This window comes from Camarhynchus parvulus, chromosome 1 (assembly GCF_901933205.1).
Source record: "Camarhynchus parvulus chromosome 1, STF_HiC, whole genome shotgun sequence".
In the NCBI taxonomy this organism is placed as follows: Eukaryota; Metazoa; Chordata; class Aves; order Passeriformes; family Thraupidae; genus Camarhynchus; species Camarhynchus parvulus.
Window position 1 is genome coordinate 23,758,053 of NC_044571.1, and position 17,671 is coordinate 23,775,723.

Genomic DNA, 17,671 nt, shown 5'->3' on the forward strand with positions numbered 1-17,671 from the left:
TCAGGTTCATGGCTTAGTGGTGGACTTGGTACTGTTGGGTTAACAGTTGGACTCAATGATCTTAAGGGTCTTTTCCAACCTACATGATTCTATGACTAAAATACTTAGAAGCAGATGTGTATGTCTTAAAAAGGAACAGCATAATGTTGCATTTCTACTGACCTCTTGTTTCCTTTAATAGGAAATAAATAAATAAATCACCTGGTGACAGAAACTCACAGCTGCCCCCAAAATTTCAAAGAACCACCAGACTAAACAAGACAAACTATTTGTGGGGGACTTTTTATAATCTTTCATTACAATTGACTGCTTTGCAAATGAAGCCAGCTAGAGGGTCTGAAGCCTTCTGTTTGCCCTTCTACATGGAAGGCCAGCAGCAGTTGGTGTAATATTTTGTTTTGTCCTGAGCTGGTTTTGTTTGTGACATAAATGTGGGAGTGCATTAGTAAGGGTACATGATCTAGTATGACACAGCTCATCAAAACATTTTCATACTCTGCAGGCTATAAATCTATTGATGTTCCTGAATTTTGTGAATGATTGCTGTGAGTAGTGAAAAATGTCTGCATAATTTTATTTGACATGTAAACTACACTATGGGTTCCAAATCTGTCATCATAGTGCTGAAATCCATCCTTGACACTGACTTGTACAAATGGCAGGTCTCACTAGGAGGAAAATGGTTTTTTCACTGGAAAGCAGTGAAATTTGGCATTATAGGAGGCAAGTCTTTGTAGGGCTCTTTGCCAGTCATTAAACGATGGCTGTCAGCTAGATGTTTTTCCCATGTAAATAAAACTCTCTCCACAGTGTACTTTTTCCCTTCTGGATGAGCTGTATTTAAATAAAAATGAATGCAGATTGTGATCACATTTCTTTAAGATGGAGATAGAGAAGCTCGTGAGGGTTGATGGGGAGGAGAACTGGCTTTTGAGAATTTTGAAGTTTTAGATAAACTTTTAAAAAGCATGAAACTTGGCAGGTTTTGTTTTTCTTTCAATAGACTTTTGGGGTAAAATGAATTTCTCTGACCAATGTATTCAGAAAATAAAAAGCACTGTTACACAAAGCTAACCTAAGACCTGGATACATTTTTTATTTATATTAAACACCAGCACATGCCATGATTGCTTTCCTTAGAGAGGGACTTTGCTAAAAAGTAATGCTTTTCATGTAGAATATAACAAAGAAAACACTGTACCTTAAATAATTTTTGAAGCACTGCATAATTCCAAGGATACCAAGCATTCTCCACTCTCATTGATTTCGAAACCTAAGGCATTAGGCCTGAAGTATTTTTAAGGGTATCCTAGGCTGTACAAAAGTCTCATGTCCTTTCTAAAGAAAATCCAACTCACTTGTAAACCAATTTAGTGCCAAGCATATCAAAATCTGAAGGATTTCCTGCAAGATTTCTGATCCAAAATGGAAAGAAATCCCTTTTCTTTCATCCATACCAAGCTTTTGAATGGCAGTTCTCACAGCTGTGACCATGAAAACAATTAGAAAATGTGGCGTCTGTAATTCCAATCTCTTTAACTTGGTCTGCAGGAGCACCAGTCGGGTCAATACAGTAAAACCCTCAGCACGGATTCTGCCCTAAAGCCTATTTTACTCTAATTATAGAATGACACTAGAGCGAAAACAAGCCAGACAGTAAGGTAAATTTTGAGTCTTGCCTACCAACACACACACATACAGAGTTCTGAGAATATCAGATCTTTCTCCCTGACATAGTTTAAAAGTCAAGCTGTCCCATCCAGCTCTCTTCATTTTCTTCTTAAATAGGAGTATTGAGTAGCTTGATTATATGTGTGATTTTCAATTCTGAGTTAAGACCATCTTCCATTAGGGATATTACTGAGTGCCAGGAATGCAAAATACCTTATTTTTCCACAGGCTGGGCCGGTTGTTTGAGTCTTTCTGGGTGACTGCGATAGCAACAGGCAAGGTCACCAGAAATCCTAAATCTCAAACTCCTTTGCAAATGCTCAAGTACTTCCCCAGTTTCTTGCAAAACCTTCTGCTTTTCATTGTGCTCTAACACCACAAAGTCAAAAAAAAAAGTTTTAAAAAGCAGAAAATGTTTTTTTTCATGTTCAAAAATTCAGAACGCTCTTTTTATGTAACTCCAAAATCCTGTTGTGGCATGCTGGACTCCTGCAGCCCTGGTGGGTCTGCTTAGGTCAGACTTGAAGTGACTGCCTGGCTGACAAAGCCAAGTAATAGTTATGAATATAAACAAATGATATTACCACCTTACTTATTTGATATGTTTATCTGTGGATGGCTATGCACATTGGATGGCAGTTATCTGTACTGAGGCTGAATCTCAGCATCTCCTCTCTTCTTCTCACTTAAAACTTCCCCAAACAATTTTCTGTTTCTAATTTTTCACACATGTGTTGATCCAAGGACACTTAGAAAGCAGAAAGAAAATTGCTTTAAAAATCCCCAAGCTTTGAGTTATTCTGCATTCAATAAATTGTTAAGGGATGTTTACTATTCAATATCTGCTTCTAATTTATGTACTGTTTATTCTTTCTTCCTCTTTAATAAAGAAATTTCCAAGCAATATTCTGGGTATAACCAAAGACCAAAATACAGTCCTTGATCCAAAAGCCTTATAGTCAACAAAAGTTTATATTATATTCATCATATTGCATTTATGTTCTCTGCTCTCCAGAAAGGAATGTAACATATTGACAGAGTCATTTGAAGTCATCCAAAGGAAGTAGGAGGAAATGTCAAAACCAAATTATTTTCTTCAATATCAGATAATCACATATGTCTGGAATTTTAATCCTGTTTTGTGAAGAGTTCCGGTGTGAAGGACAGAAGCTTGCATATAATGTTACTTAATTTTAAAATAATACACGCACAGAACTCAAACTGAATATAATCAAGGAAATAATATTTAAAAAAAAAAAAAAAACAACTCCTTCCTATTCTACAGAGGGAATGAAACTAAGATTTTTGAAACAGGAAAGGCTCCCCCTCTCCTTCTTGCCACCATTTCTTTTTTCCCTTAACCCTCATATTTATCATCTTCCAAAAATGTTAAATCTTTATTCAGGATGTATAATAGGTATATATAAAACCATGTTCATCCCAAATAGATTTTGGGATGAACATCAATTGGAAATTGATGTCTCTTTGCTGATATGCACTTTTGCAAGTCAAAAAAGTAACACTGGGCAACACTGTGAAAGTTAGCTGGTCAAAGCAAAGCTGTTTCACTGTGTTTTTGCCTCTGCATCCTACTCCTGTGTGAAATACTGTAAATTATTATTTTTTCTGGAACATTCACACATTGACCTTATCATTCTTACAAGGCCAGAATCACATTGTATTGACCTTATTGACATTGCATTGACATTGACATATGTATGACATTATAGTACAAAAAATATTGTAATTTGCCTCTGAGAAAAAGATTTATAAAGAAGAAATATGTTAGTTGTTATGTACCTTTTTGGACTTGTAGGTAGAACAGGCCTTTGGATCTCTAAATTTCAGTGGCAGATGATCATTTACACTCAGTAGAGGTGTGGCCTTTGGTTTTTGATTTCCAAGAGTATGCACTAAATAGTATAAAATCATTTCTATCTTAGTGGAAGTGATAATAATAAATATTTAGTGACTGTAATATGTTTTATAATAAAATGTAAAATCCTACAGTTTCTTCTAGGAAGGTGGGAAACAGGTTAATGAAACTGAAAGATAAAGAAGTGACCAGTTGATTTGATAGTTGCACAAAGAATGTGCAACTTTATCTAATATGGTATTAAATAAACTGCAGCTTTTATTTTATAAGATACTGAGATGCTGAGCATGAGCCATTTCCTATCACTAATGAAGGATACTGTATACCCCAGAACTGCTGAAGAAGATGTTTGGTATGCATTTTTCACAGATTTATTGTTTCTGCTCTGGAAAATATTAGTTGGAAAAGCCAGTCTCTAGCCCCTTTGGAAGCAGGAGGATATTGGAAGGGAGGCAGAGGCAGGTCAGTGCTGTGTGCTCTGTACGTGCTGGAGTTTAATCACACTCTGAGCTTTCACCTCTCCTAACTGCAAGCAGATGAATCCTCAGCAGCTCTTCTTAGAAAAGGGTCTGCAGTGCTACAGCACCAGCAACAGGCTCGTTCATTGTGACCAAAGCAGCACTAACAGAAATTCAGTAATGGAGACAAGAAAAGATCCTCTGTACTGATGGGGGGAAAAGGAACTGAAGTTTGATATTACCTCTGTATAGATACATCTCTGTATAATTTCCTTCTGAAGTAAGTTTGTTGTCACCTTTGCATAATTATCTCTTGCTTTACCTACAGCAATTCTGTTCTAAATTGTTATGTTTTCCAAAACTAATTTTAATATAATACCCCATCGACAGTGTCATAACCTAGCTAGAATTTAGTCAAGTTTTCCATTGTAAGGATCTCTTTTCAGATGTCTAAACTAGAACTTAGTGGGGACAAAAAACTTTCTGGGGCACAAAGGGATAAAATTCAACCTACAAAACCTTCAGTCCTGGGGAGCCTATTTTTTCTGAACTGTTTCTCAAAAGTAAAGAGAGGACAAATAGTTTAAGGATTACATATACAGTAAATTTTTTATTCCACTGTTTCATCTCTGTTGACTACTCATGTCAAGCAAATTTTTTTATTCCACTGTCTCAACTCTTTTGAATCCTCCTGTCAAGCAAAAACAATAGGTTTTGATATGATCACTAAGCATAATTTTTTGACATACAATGCAATTTTAATCCATTTTGGGTTTAGTTTTTTTGAGGTTAGGTTTCTCAGAGGGCTGGACTGGGATTTGATCCAACATATTCAGATTCATTAGCCGTGATTTTGTATCCCAAGGTAACTCTTTGGAAGAAAACAAATACATCTGGATTTCTCATATATTGTAATGGAAAGCTGCAAAAGGAAATGCTAAAGTAACTATTTCATTGCTAGTGCATTAGACCCAAAATATAACCAAAGTCAAACAGTTTTAGGGAATTTAGGTACCAACTAGGTTATCCACAATCTATTACAATTAAGAACTTATTATTCTTTAAAAATAATGCTACATGTCATGAGATGATGAGATCCATATAGAGTTTTCCAGGCTCATAAGTTTCATGTCTTTTCTTTTAAAATAGTTTGAAATGTTGTCTTTTTTTTTTCAGAGCCTCAGAAGAATCAAATAGAGTGAAAAATGCTTATTTGTTATTCAGAATTACTTTGATCAAAGTTGAAAGTCAAAGTCTACAACCAACAAAACAGTTGTTATAATCTCTGTGGGAAATGCCATGGAATTGTGCAGCCACATAATTATCAAAATCTATAATTCTTGTTCTGAGCACAGCTCAGATAAAAATAAATGTCTCTTTCTCTTTAGTGCTGTTTTGTAAATACATAGCCTCTAAAGTCTATTTCCAAGCGATGCAGTTTGAAGTAGTTTTCCTTTAAATTAGCAGTGGTAAAATAGCCTTTTAATTTTGGTAGGGTAGGGGGGGAAATAATCACTCTTTCACTGTATAGTATTTATTGGCACAGAGCTTTGATAGTCCAAGTCTTCAGCTGCCTTGGAACACCTGTAAGATATCCAATTTTTATGCTGGAGAGACTGTATCCAATGTAGAGTCCAGCAATAACAGCTGTGAGACAGGTGTGATAGGCAAGGAGCCTGCCCAGAATGAGCTGTCTCCCTGCCACCTGTGTCTTCCAGGAGCAGGATTGATTTGGGCCTCACGGGGGAGGTGCCTTCCAGGACTTGGCAAATCCAGAACTCAGACTCCCCAGGCTCAGCAGGAAATGGGCCATAGTCCCTAGACATGTACACACATCAGTCTGTGAGCTTCACAAGGTCTGAAGGCATGCACTCTTGTATATTAAATCTTTTCCCTACAAATAGGCAAAATCACCTCGTACATCAGCATTTTCTGGCCACTGTTTTATCAAATAAATGCTTGGATAAAGAAGATACTATGCATTTAGGCAAACACAAGGTTAAACTCTCATTATAAAACTGGAAAACAGGTTAAAAAACCAGTATAACTTCTCTTTAAAAGAGTTAGATTTATTTATTAAAGTCCCATTTTTGGCTCTCTCAGGATATTTAAGAAATGCCTCACTTACACCTGCAGAAACAGCTCACATGGCAACATCCCCTTTCTGCTCAACAGACTTGAAATTTCAATTTCTAAAACAGTTATATTTGGGAGGTGGAAATTTAGTGCCACTCCTTCATACTTCAACTTGTACAAGCATTTATTTGATCTACTCTCTCCCTTTTTCACTGCAATAGATAATGTGTTACTGTGGCTGATGCCACCTCTGAATCACTTTCTACATCAGGGGTTTAGCAGCATCAGAGATGAGCCAAGGCTGCAACTGGATTGTGTTCTCATTTTATATGAGTAGTAGTAAGCATGGGCATTCTTTTATTCCATATATAGTTGTACTGGCATTAATCTGCACTGTATTAATAGTCATAATACATTCATATTCATCCTTATAATATTAAACATTTATTTTATTACAATATAACCCTCCTTTATTTTATTGCCTATCTGAATTGTATATATTTCAGAGATCATCACAGATACAGCATTCACAGAGTACACTTAAAATAAAGAAGAATAATGATTCCTCTCACTCATCTCATGCTTTAGTTTCGCTGGCGTGAGACAATGCTAAAGCATATAAAACAGCAGGGAAAGACAAATTGTAATTGCATCATTTCTCAAAATTACAGCATTTCTCTTCTGAGTATAATTTTTCCTCAGCTACAAGAGGTTACTAATTTGCTCCAATACTTCAATGAGCAATTGTAGCCTTCTTTGGGTAGCACACACTGTCCATCTGCAATAATCTCTGCACGCAGGGAAGCTTCCTCATGTTTGGTTTGAGGCCAAGTCTCACTCTCCAGGCACAGAACAGGCTTTGGGAGCTCATCTTTTCCCAGCATCAATTCTTCTCCAACAGCAACAGTATCTTCCAAACAGAGGAAAACTGACAGTGGAGAAAGAGAGAGCAGCTTCTACAAGGAAATCAATCAGTTGTTCTCTGCTTGCTCCCTGGTATAAGGGCCCATCTTTTTACTTTGCTTTGGACACATGAAGGAAAGAGGGAAAAGAAAAGCTAACAATGCTATGTGCCTAAAAGCACATTAAAAAAGCTGATTTTAAAACCATAGGAACACCTGTGAATATTGAATTGGCTGGGAATATTTAGAGGTATCAAGCCCCATTTTTTTTCTAGACAATCATGCACATTGGTAAAAAACTGAAAGCACAAACTGCACAAATATGTTCCCTTCAGCAATGGACAATCCATAATCAGCTGCTGTAGGCACTTCTGGTAGCAGCTGTCAGTAGGTCTCATGGCAGAAGAGCTTCCTTCTATTATTTAATGCTGCAGACACAGAACAATGCACACAGTTAAATCTTTCCCCTTAGTTTTTCATAACTTCTTCTTCCTTCAGTGGCACATATTCAGATATATGATAGAGAAATTATTATAAACTTTTACTTGTAGATGGTATTCATAATTAATTTTTCAGTTCTGAATTTTGTCTAGCTCTGAATACAAATATAAAAGTCTTAATAATATACCAGGTAACTTTGCACAAAATAATGGAAAGAACTTGCTGGGTCCTAGAGTCTGATTGTCTGCCTTTACAGGCAGATATATCATATGATTATTTTTTAAAAGAAATAAAATCATGTAAATACCTATTTGAATTAATTATAAGTCTCATTATTATATGAAGATTGTTCTAGAAGCTACTCTCCTAAAGCCATCTTTTAACTGTTTTTCCTTGAACATATCTTTTCTTAAATCAGGAATTCTTTTTCTATGTTTACCTGCCTGACATGTATATACAAAGGATTTACAAGTAATGCCCCTCTCTGTTTCATTATCTTCACTGCAAGTTTTAGAAATTCAGAAGATTTATTAATGAATCCACCTCCTATAAAATATAATTTTATGCCAATTAGTAGATGGAAAGAGAAAAGATCTCCTCGTGGTTACTGCTCATGATACCTCACACAGCTTGGCTCTGAGGATATTGCACCTGGCTCTTCTAAAATCATGTGTCCTCACAACTAGTCTTCAGAGTGCTCAGCAGGATTTTAAACTCCCCAGAATTTTCCCTAGTCTGTTCAAGGGTTACTGTGGTGGTTGTAAGGTCATTTTGGTTCATGAGCAGTAAGTGGAGCAGTGCATTGTTCCTTGTCAGTACCTCCAGCATCTGTAAGGAGTCAGTCCTCAGCGTGTTCCAAGAACCTGCTGCAAAACTTGTGCACTGCCCTGCTGTTTTCCCAACAAGTGTATGGGTAATGGAAGCCCCCCATGAGGACCAGGTTCTGTCAGCCCAAGACTTCCTTGAGAAACCACTCCAATGTTTCTTCAGCCTCATCATCCTGATCCTGAACAAAAACATTTTCCTTTAAAACTTCAACCAGATTTTACCTATGGACAAATGTTACTCATATATAAGCATATCCAGTTCTAAATAAATATTAAAATTACCTCCCACATTCATTTTGTTAAGATCTCTTGCAGAGGAATCAAAACCAGTTGTTTGTGTTTTTCTATAGTTGCACAGAGATTCTGCATACATCTATAAGAAACAACTTACTGTAAACTTGAGATGTCCTTAGAGTTACTTGTCATTTTATATGCATATTTTTTTTAAAAGTTAATGAAAACCATGGTGTTGAAAATATGAATTACAGAAATTTAAATTTAAAAAACCCTAGAGGACTGCACAGAAACATTCTCTGTAAGTTCAGATAATGAATTTGAACTGTTTATCTACTTATTTAATAACAGAGACTTTTATTCCCCTTAGGTAATCAATCTTAATTATGTAAGCTACATACATTATCATAATTTTTTTTTTGTACAACAACATCAAACTGATTAGGACAATTTACTTAATACTTCTATTAAGTAAATTACAGATGAGTTAAAACAGCTGTCATTCAAATATCTTTTTTCCCTCTGAAGGATCACAAAACTGATTACAAATATTGTGTATGCAGGAAATACTTCATCATTGATATATATCCTTCTGGGAATGAGGGAGGGCGGGAGCATTGTAAAGCATGTTAAGGCTTGAAGCAACCACAACAGAGCCTTTGTTCAGAGGAAAAAGCCTCTAATCTATTAACAGCACTGTGTTTGCCAAGCAAGTTTTTGTTGGCAGTTTTGAGAACCCTGATCCAATGGCTGGGCCTGCCTGTGCCAGGCATGTACCCATCCACCCAGTCCTAGTCAGCCCTAAAAAGCTCTGTCTATCCCACAATTCAAGGCTGCTGAACTTGAGTCAGTTTTACCCCAAAGGCTGTGATATTCAGGAGAGATTTGTAACTGTCTAAACTGAGCCCCACCAGAGCCCAAGAAAACCATCAGCTTCCAACATGGGCGTGCAGCAGCCTGAGCACACCAGGGAGAAGCTGGAGTTTGTCAAGCCCCACCTAAGCACACCTGCCACAAGTTTTGGGCTGAAGTTGGACAGCTCAGCATTTGGCACGTTTTTAGATACTTCTAAACTAATATATTTAAGAGACGTGCATTTTACTGAGACTCCTTGTTTTAATTAGCATTACAAAAAGCAATTCTGTAACTGACAGAAAAATTGACAGCATAAGATTGTAATCATTAACATGTATTTTTTTTCCCACATAGCTCCTATCCACTAAGTGAACTCATGAGAGGTTGTAAGCATGCTGTAGTTCTGAAATCATAAAGCTGAGCATTGATTAAGAAACGTCTCCTGCATATTAAAGGATATAGGGTTTTGCTACTTGCAAGCACTACATTCCCCTGTATTGTAGCCATCAATAGATCAGGGGATGGTTATGCTTTTAATGGGTATATCTACTCTTCTGAAGCAGTTACCCCCCCACTTTCCTGTACACAATGCATCATTTTTCATGAAGGTGCTAGTGGATCTAGCATGCACAAACTGGATATTTTTTCAAGTGTAATTAAACTGAAAGATAACCTGGAGGACCACTTCTAGTGTATTCTCACAATTTCAGATTTCAGTGCCTGGGAAAAGTCTGAAATTACTTTGAAGTAAAAAAAAAAACAAAACAACACTCAGGTATTGTGAGGTTATAGCATCAACTGCCTCATGCTACAGATCCAGCAAATGGAGCATGCATTGGTACCTGATCTTTGCTAGGATAGACATTCTCTGTACGACCTTATAGAAGGGGTTTTGGCCAAATTTTACCTCTTGCTTTAAGGATGCAAAGATACTTTTCAAAAAGAAGTGAATAGCATGATATATTTAGAACTCATATTTCCACACAGGATAACGCAGATTGCGTGTAATATTCCTCTTGTAAAATAGCCTTACACCATAGTATATTCTACTGCCATAGTATATTATACTGCCTTGCCATCTCACATGACTGTTTTAAGGAACACAATTATCTCCTTATGTCCCATTTTAGGCTGCTTATATTTTATCCCTTTCATGTTATATCCCTTTCATATCCCAGTATTTCTCATAGTATTTCTAGAGTTGCAGACAATGAACTATCCAGTAACTATGTAAGCAACATGTATGTTACTTTCATCAGTGAGGCGTCTTGCAAAATTTGGTGGATAACTTCCTGAAGAATGTGAGATGAATATTCTGTAAGCTCTTTGGCACCACAGACTAGCTGAGCTGAGCGTTTAGGGTGACATAATGCATTTTTCCATGTAAATGCTAGGGAGAAAAAAACCATAAAGGAATCTAGATTTTATCCATACTGTCACAAAGTCTGGTAAGTGCATTAGCAAAGGGCAGTGATTAATTCAGCACTCCTGTAAATGAAATTTTCTGTCAGAGTAATTTTTAGCCTTAGTTTCAAGTACAGCTTCATCATTAGCTGTTGATAACTTGTCACTTACTAATTTTGGTTATTTCTCATCCTTATGCTCACTAACATATTAACCACTTTGCATTATCACAATAATGTGTCTTTTAATACAAATGTCCCAGTGTTTTCATAATACTAGCAGAACATTTTCCAGCAGCAATGCACTTCCCTTCACATATGATCTCATGACTAAATTATTCCTGACTTGCTGCCATATATACCCCTAGGTCATGTATGTATTTTTCTTAACGGGTGAACATAAATTCTACTGTATGGAGAGAAGTAAAATATGCCTAACAGGGAAGAAAACACATCCCTTGATAGGAAGGAGGCAGGAAAAAGAAATGTTGCTCAATTACTGCCCTCTCTCCCCTGCACCTCATTTATCTTTGCTCTTTTTTCATATAATCATATGTGACAGAGAAATTAAGTAGAACAAATTGCACCAGCATTAGGAGGAACAAAAAAGGGACATCTTTTTCATGACACTTAAAAACTAGACCTCAAAGAAAGAGAACTAGTGTCATGAAACATGCAACAGGAGCCATTCCAGGTCTAACTTTCTTGAAAGCAGGGAGAAGACACCACACCCAGATAAGGTTATACCCATAAGGCACATCATTTATTGGTCCACACTAGCCTGACTGAGAACCGATGACCACCTCTCTCCACCTTGTACCCACTGTCAGTCTTCATGAATCCTTGCAGAATGCACCGATATGCTTGTCAGGCTGTAAAGACATGTTTCCCTAGAGGAATTCTTGGGAAGAAAAAGAAAAAACAAAAACAAAACAACACAAGGATCTGAGAGTTACAGCTCAACAGTGTTAATAAACAGTAAAGCACCTGGAAAAACACTGGCTGGAATAGAGAAACCTCATGAGTGTGTGTGGGAGCATTTTCTCACCAAGCCTTATTTCTGGACAATGTTTAAATCAATCACACCATTTAGATTATTTCCCAGCCAACTAAATTATTTTCTGAGATTTCTGTGTAAATTTTGCTTCATAGCTGTGATAGAAACTTCTGCTTCTAATAGTGGAAGAATCAGCATATGCGAACATTCCTACTGTAAACAGCATGACAAAGAAACTGGAGGCTTGTTTTGAAATCATGAAAAAGTTTGCTTTGCCACATTAAGATCAACTGGAGGTGCAAAAGCTCCTGGCCTCTGATGACTGAACCGCTTATGCAGTCATGTGCCTGAAAAGAATCAGACATTAAAATCTGCAAGTATTTAATATGAGAATTGCTTGGGGTCTGCAATAATAACCCACCAGATACTTGCAGTCATGTGAAATGGCTCAGCCATGTCAGACAGACCATAATGGCTCAGTGGCATCAGTCTGGGTTTCTGTTTGTGCACTCAGATTTGCCTAAGGAATATACTGTACAAAACCTGCAGAAAAGAAATGCTGGTTAGAGGAATCAGAGCCTGGAGGAAAGCCAGAGAATTATTTTATCCACAGAAAGTTAGATTCCAAAGTAAAGTCACAAATCTGGGCAAATATGGATTAGCATAAGAACTGGATTAGCATAAGAAATATGGGGTCCCTTTGTACAATGTCTTTATAGCAGCACAATACATAAAGCTCTAACTGTGCTTACATTTTATATCTGCAGATGGCTGAAAGGCAGAAAGGTTATGTCAATTTCTCTATTTACACACACAAGTCTAGTACTTATACCATAAAACAAATGGAGGATTTAGACTTATAACCCCTGAAAAAAATTGCATTCCACAAAAAGATCTTATTAAGAAAGTCCTAGGCCTTTAGAACTTGGGTATTCAACAGACCCGACTGCATCTTGTCAAAACCAAGAACTGCTCTTTATAAAGTCAATCTGTTCTGTTCTTGAGCAGGCCCGTACAGCTGCAACCAAAATAACTTTAAAAAGGTAAAGAATGTAACAGGATTTATAGTTCATATAAAGTGACACATACACAACTGTATGAGATCTTTAAAAAACATAAAAGGTTCTATATTTTTTCTACACTAGATTATTAAAATTCATATATTAATGTAAGAGAGAGACCAAGAAAGAAATGAGAAATTTGTTTGTAACCAAAACTTCAGATATTTTGTTAACCTGCAAAATCAATCACAGGGAAGGACTAAATTTTATGAATGGAGAACAAAATATACACTGTTTTAACAGTGAACATTTTGTATTAGCATGAGAAATATGGCATAATTGTTTTTTCATATGCTCAGGAACTTGACTGAAAAAAGTACAATAAGTTGGAAACATGAAATAAAGACTATTTCAGAGAAGCATCAGTCACTTTCAATTGCTCCCTGACTAGACAACACCTTACTTACTATTTAGGCATTAAGCTTGCCAAGGACAAATGGTCCAAGAAGGTCATTCTTACTTCAAGGCCAGTTTGGCTTTTCCCCTACACTGCATTCACGAGTTTTACAATGAAAAAAATCCTGCAAAACAGCTTAAAAACATGATTCCTGGTGAGTGCTTCAGTCCAGACTGTCTTGCCTACACTGAACTGTTCAAACATGTTGGATATTGGCCTTTCCAGAGACTCCTGGAATTGTATGTCCATAGGGACAATTACATCATCTAATCTGACCTGAAAGATACCAAAAGACCTCAGGTTTCATCCCCTTTTTTCTGTATTAAAACAGAAATGCATCCAAGCTTGAGCTGAACGAGATAAGAGAGAAGTCTACAGAAGTGTTCTTCAATAGTTTGTTCCAATGTGAGATCAAAACGGTAGCTAATTTCCTCTTGGTAGTTATCAAGCCAGATTCTGCTGACAGCCATTGGTATTTATTGATATATTGTGACTCTGGTATTCCCCCTTCCACCCAAGAAACCTGCGTACTTGTATGGACTAAGAGGCCAACTCTTGGTACATTTTCTAACCAAGGCTTTTTAAGCAGCCAACTGTAAATTGTTTTCTGTGATCCTGTTTTTCTGTGAAGTTGAAGTTAACTCTGTTTCTCAAAGTCATTTGAAAACTTATCAAAAGAGCAGCTTTCTAGGCCTCTGCTACTCATTCCTTCTGTGCATAAATTCACTGATTACAAAATGGTTTCTCTAGACTGCAATTCTCGCAGTTAATAACAAACTAAAAGGACATGTCACTTGTCCCTTTTCACAGTCATTGTCTCCAGGATATTCCCCTAGTTGTCAGCTTGCCTTTTTTCTGTACAACATGTGAATGCCCTGCTTCTGTATAAAGGAACCAACTTATAAAGCAACCCAAAGTCACTGTAGGATTGACCTGTCTTAATGATTATTTAATTTTCTTCAGTCCTTGGAGCAAATGTGTTCAGCTGTAATTTTTTGCTCCAAGTCACAAAGACAATGTCATTTGTGCTAGAGCAAAGGCAGATCTTAGGCACATAAGCAGGTCTTAAAATAACATTTGCTCACAAAAGACTGCCTCATTCATAATATGCCAGTTATTCTATTCTAAATCCATTTCATTTACATTTTGCTGGTGCTGTGGAGTATTTTACTCTAAAATTAGAATTCATTCTGTGTTATAGTAAGGCTTTCAAAGCCCCAGGTAGATTGCAATCCAGTTATGACCTCCCAAACTAGTAATTGCAAAGGAAAATATCAGGCTTGTTTAACTCTCAATATAGCTAGTTTAGGATTCCTTAGGTCAGTCTTCCCGTGCATTTTAAGCATCCCCATCACATCACCACTATTCTACTTTTTTGACACTTTCCTTATATTATCAGTATTTGTTTTAAAACCATGGTCTCAAGCTAAAGATTTCCTTTGACACCTGTTCAAGTATATAGTCAATACAGCTTTCAGTTCATGACAGACAGAAGGCATGATGTCTCTGCATAATTATCTCAACCAGTCTGGGTCATAACTAAGCTGCCCACTTCACAAAAAGGTCACAGATGAGCTGTGCCTGACAGCTGATGGTCCATTAATATCCACAGAGTTTTTGTGAGTGCTCAGGAAAGGGCACTTTTCCCACTACCGTCACTCACAGTGCACATGGTTCCATTCATCAGCTGCAGTACAGAGAATTAGAGGAGATGTCTTCTAGAGACATCAACCCACAAGAAGGACAAAGTCAAGAATATAACAGTAATGAGAAAATTGAAGCATGAGCTAACATGCACTCTGTGAGTGGGATGCTAGTCACTCAAATCGGGCCTGCAGTGAACACATCTCTTCAACAAGCACAGCACAGAGCAAATCATCAGCTTTCTCTGGGTCTATCTCCTGATCCACCAGCTCAGACTGCAAGAAAGCCAGAAAGACTGTTGCACCCCTTCTCAAACAGCCCCAGTGTCATGCTCCTTTGCTTTGTTTCCAGCAGCATTGGCACACAGGGCACAGAGCTTTCCTCTGGCCATGCTTCAGGAGCAGAGCTGGTTTCAGTGCACCTGACTGGACCCAGTGGGTGGCAATCAGCCTTTCCCCACAGCTGGGGTAGGTTAGAGTGACCCTTTCTTCCCCAGAGCACAGAGAGGCTGTAGGGAATAGGACAGGAGGTGGTGCTCTGGCTATAGGTAGTGCTCCATACACAGGTGATGCTCCACGTACAAAGGGTTGGGCTGTTCAACTTTCCCCTCACCCTTATCAAACAGCTGGTGCCAAGGAGAAAGTTTAGAGGAAAAATTTATTAGGAAAAAGTTCTTCACCAAAAGGGTGGAATGGGCTGCCCTGGAAAGTGTTTAAGTGCCCATCCCTGCAAGTATTTAAAAGATGTGCAAACGTGGTGCTTAGCGACATGGTTTAGTGTTGGACTTGGCAGTGCTGGGTTAATGGTTGGATTTGATGATCTTAGAGGTCTTTTCCAACATAAATGATTCCATAATAGAAGTATGGAATAAACAGGGTTCAGGTCATTCATTCACATCAGGCCTGTGTCTGTTCTCATTTTGTTTTTCTTTGCCTTAGCCTGAGCTGAAGCAAAGCTCTTGATGTGTATGGCAGCAGGCAATGAAAGGTGACTGTTTCAAGGAGGAATTCTTTACCACAGATGTTTTTTAAATAGAGTGGGGTTTTTTCATCTAATGCTTTTAGCAAACTTTAAGGAAGTCAAAAATTGTTCTGAATATATGAAAACTCAGCTTTTTGGAAAGATGTATTTTTCTTTTTATTCTCTTTTACTTTTCATATAAATTGAGGAAACCTTTTTCTATCTTTTAATTAAAGGAGTGCTTCTAAAACAGGGTTAACTGGCTTCTATAATTTCTTTGCTAAGAAGTCAGCTGGCAATTAATGACTTGCTGGGAAAAGAAAATGTTGGGGTTTGGGGGGGGGTTTGTGGTTTTTGTTGTTTTTTTTTTTTGAGCAGGTTTTTTACTGCATAGAAGAAAACAGAAAAGAATAAAAACAAGTATAGAACAAAACACAGAATTCTCAAGTGCAGGAATGCCACCTAAAGCCCGCACTCTAGGTATATCTCTGAAGAGTTAAGGAAGCTGGTAAATCTATCTGAGCTGTCTGCAACAAAATTTTGTGACCTGTGGTTGTTTTCAGCAAAGAATAAATTTTAATGGGTTATGTTAGAAAGATCTTCTGAGTCGCAAAATATCCTCCATTTCATGCATTTTATTTCCACTGTATGCACTCAAAATAAGTTGTCTTAGAATTTAATTATCCACATTATAATTTACAGATGCTTTAATTACAGTGCATCAGTCTTAGATAAATTTAACCAAGAAGTTGAGTTTAACCCTGAGGAGCTGCACAGCACATGCCACTCCACATACCATATTTTAGTTATATAGCATATTTTAATTAAATTGCAAAATGGTTAGAAATCAGCTTAATTGTATTTAAAACATCTACCTATTCCCAGATGCTTGCATACAGATAAATTCTCTCAGATAATTTTATAACACGTCACAGAAACAGCTATCATGATCACAAGAATCTTGGATTGCAAAGCAGAGAATCAGAGGACAATTACTCATCAAGAAACCAAGAAACCCCCCAACAATATGAAAGTAGGTTTACTAAAGTACTTGTGTACTTTTATAAGCTGTTTAAACTACCTAAAACACAACTCAGCTTCAGCTCTCCCACCTTAGAGAATACCTGGGCTCAGTGCTGCAAACTTAGCACTTGGATGAAAGTGAATCTTGATATTCAAATGTAGGATGGCAGAGGACTCTTTGCAAGCAATCAGTCCTTATCTGGGTTTGATTCACCTCTGGGAGCTGTATTCACATTTAGGCCTTCTGAACAGTCATGTTGAAAGGAATGCTGGAGGAGCCTCTGAATCCTAACAGCAATAAACAGTTATTTTCTTTGCAGAGCAAGGAATTTTCACTTGCTGGCCAATACTGTATTTCTCTACCCTCTAGTGGTGAAATACACTTGAAAAAACTACTGTGCTAAAAAAAAACCCCAAAAAAACAAAAAACAAAGATTTTAGGAGAAGAACTATAAGAATTCAGTAATGAAAGATAAAATCATTTTTTACAGTGAAAGAAGTTACCAGAGCAGTTAGAGCACCAAAATATACTAGGTTTTCATAATTAGCAAGTTGTCTATATTAACAAACCCAGCTTCAGGTGAGATGTGCAGTGAGTAAGAGGGTGCATTAGTAACAGAAAATGCGTCTTGCTTCAAATAACCACTTGTTACTTATTTCATGGAGTGTTTTATCTAGGCATCTCCTTGGTAAAGCTGAGCATAGATCTAGCCTGATGATTAAAAGCTAGGAGAGAGCTCCTAGAGAAAAACACTGACTTTGGCAGCAGAGTGGGAATAAAGTACCTGGTACTGCTGAACACTTTTGGTTGAACACCAGTTAAGCTATAAAACGTATAAAAGGGAC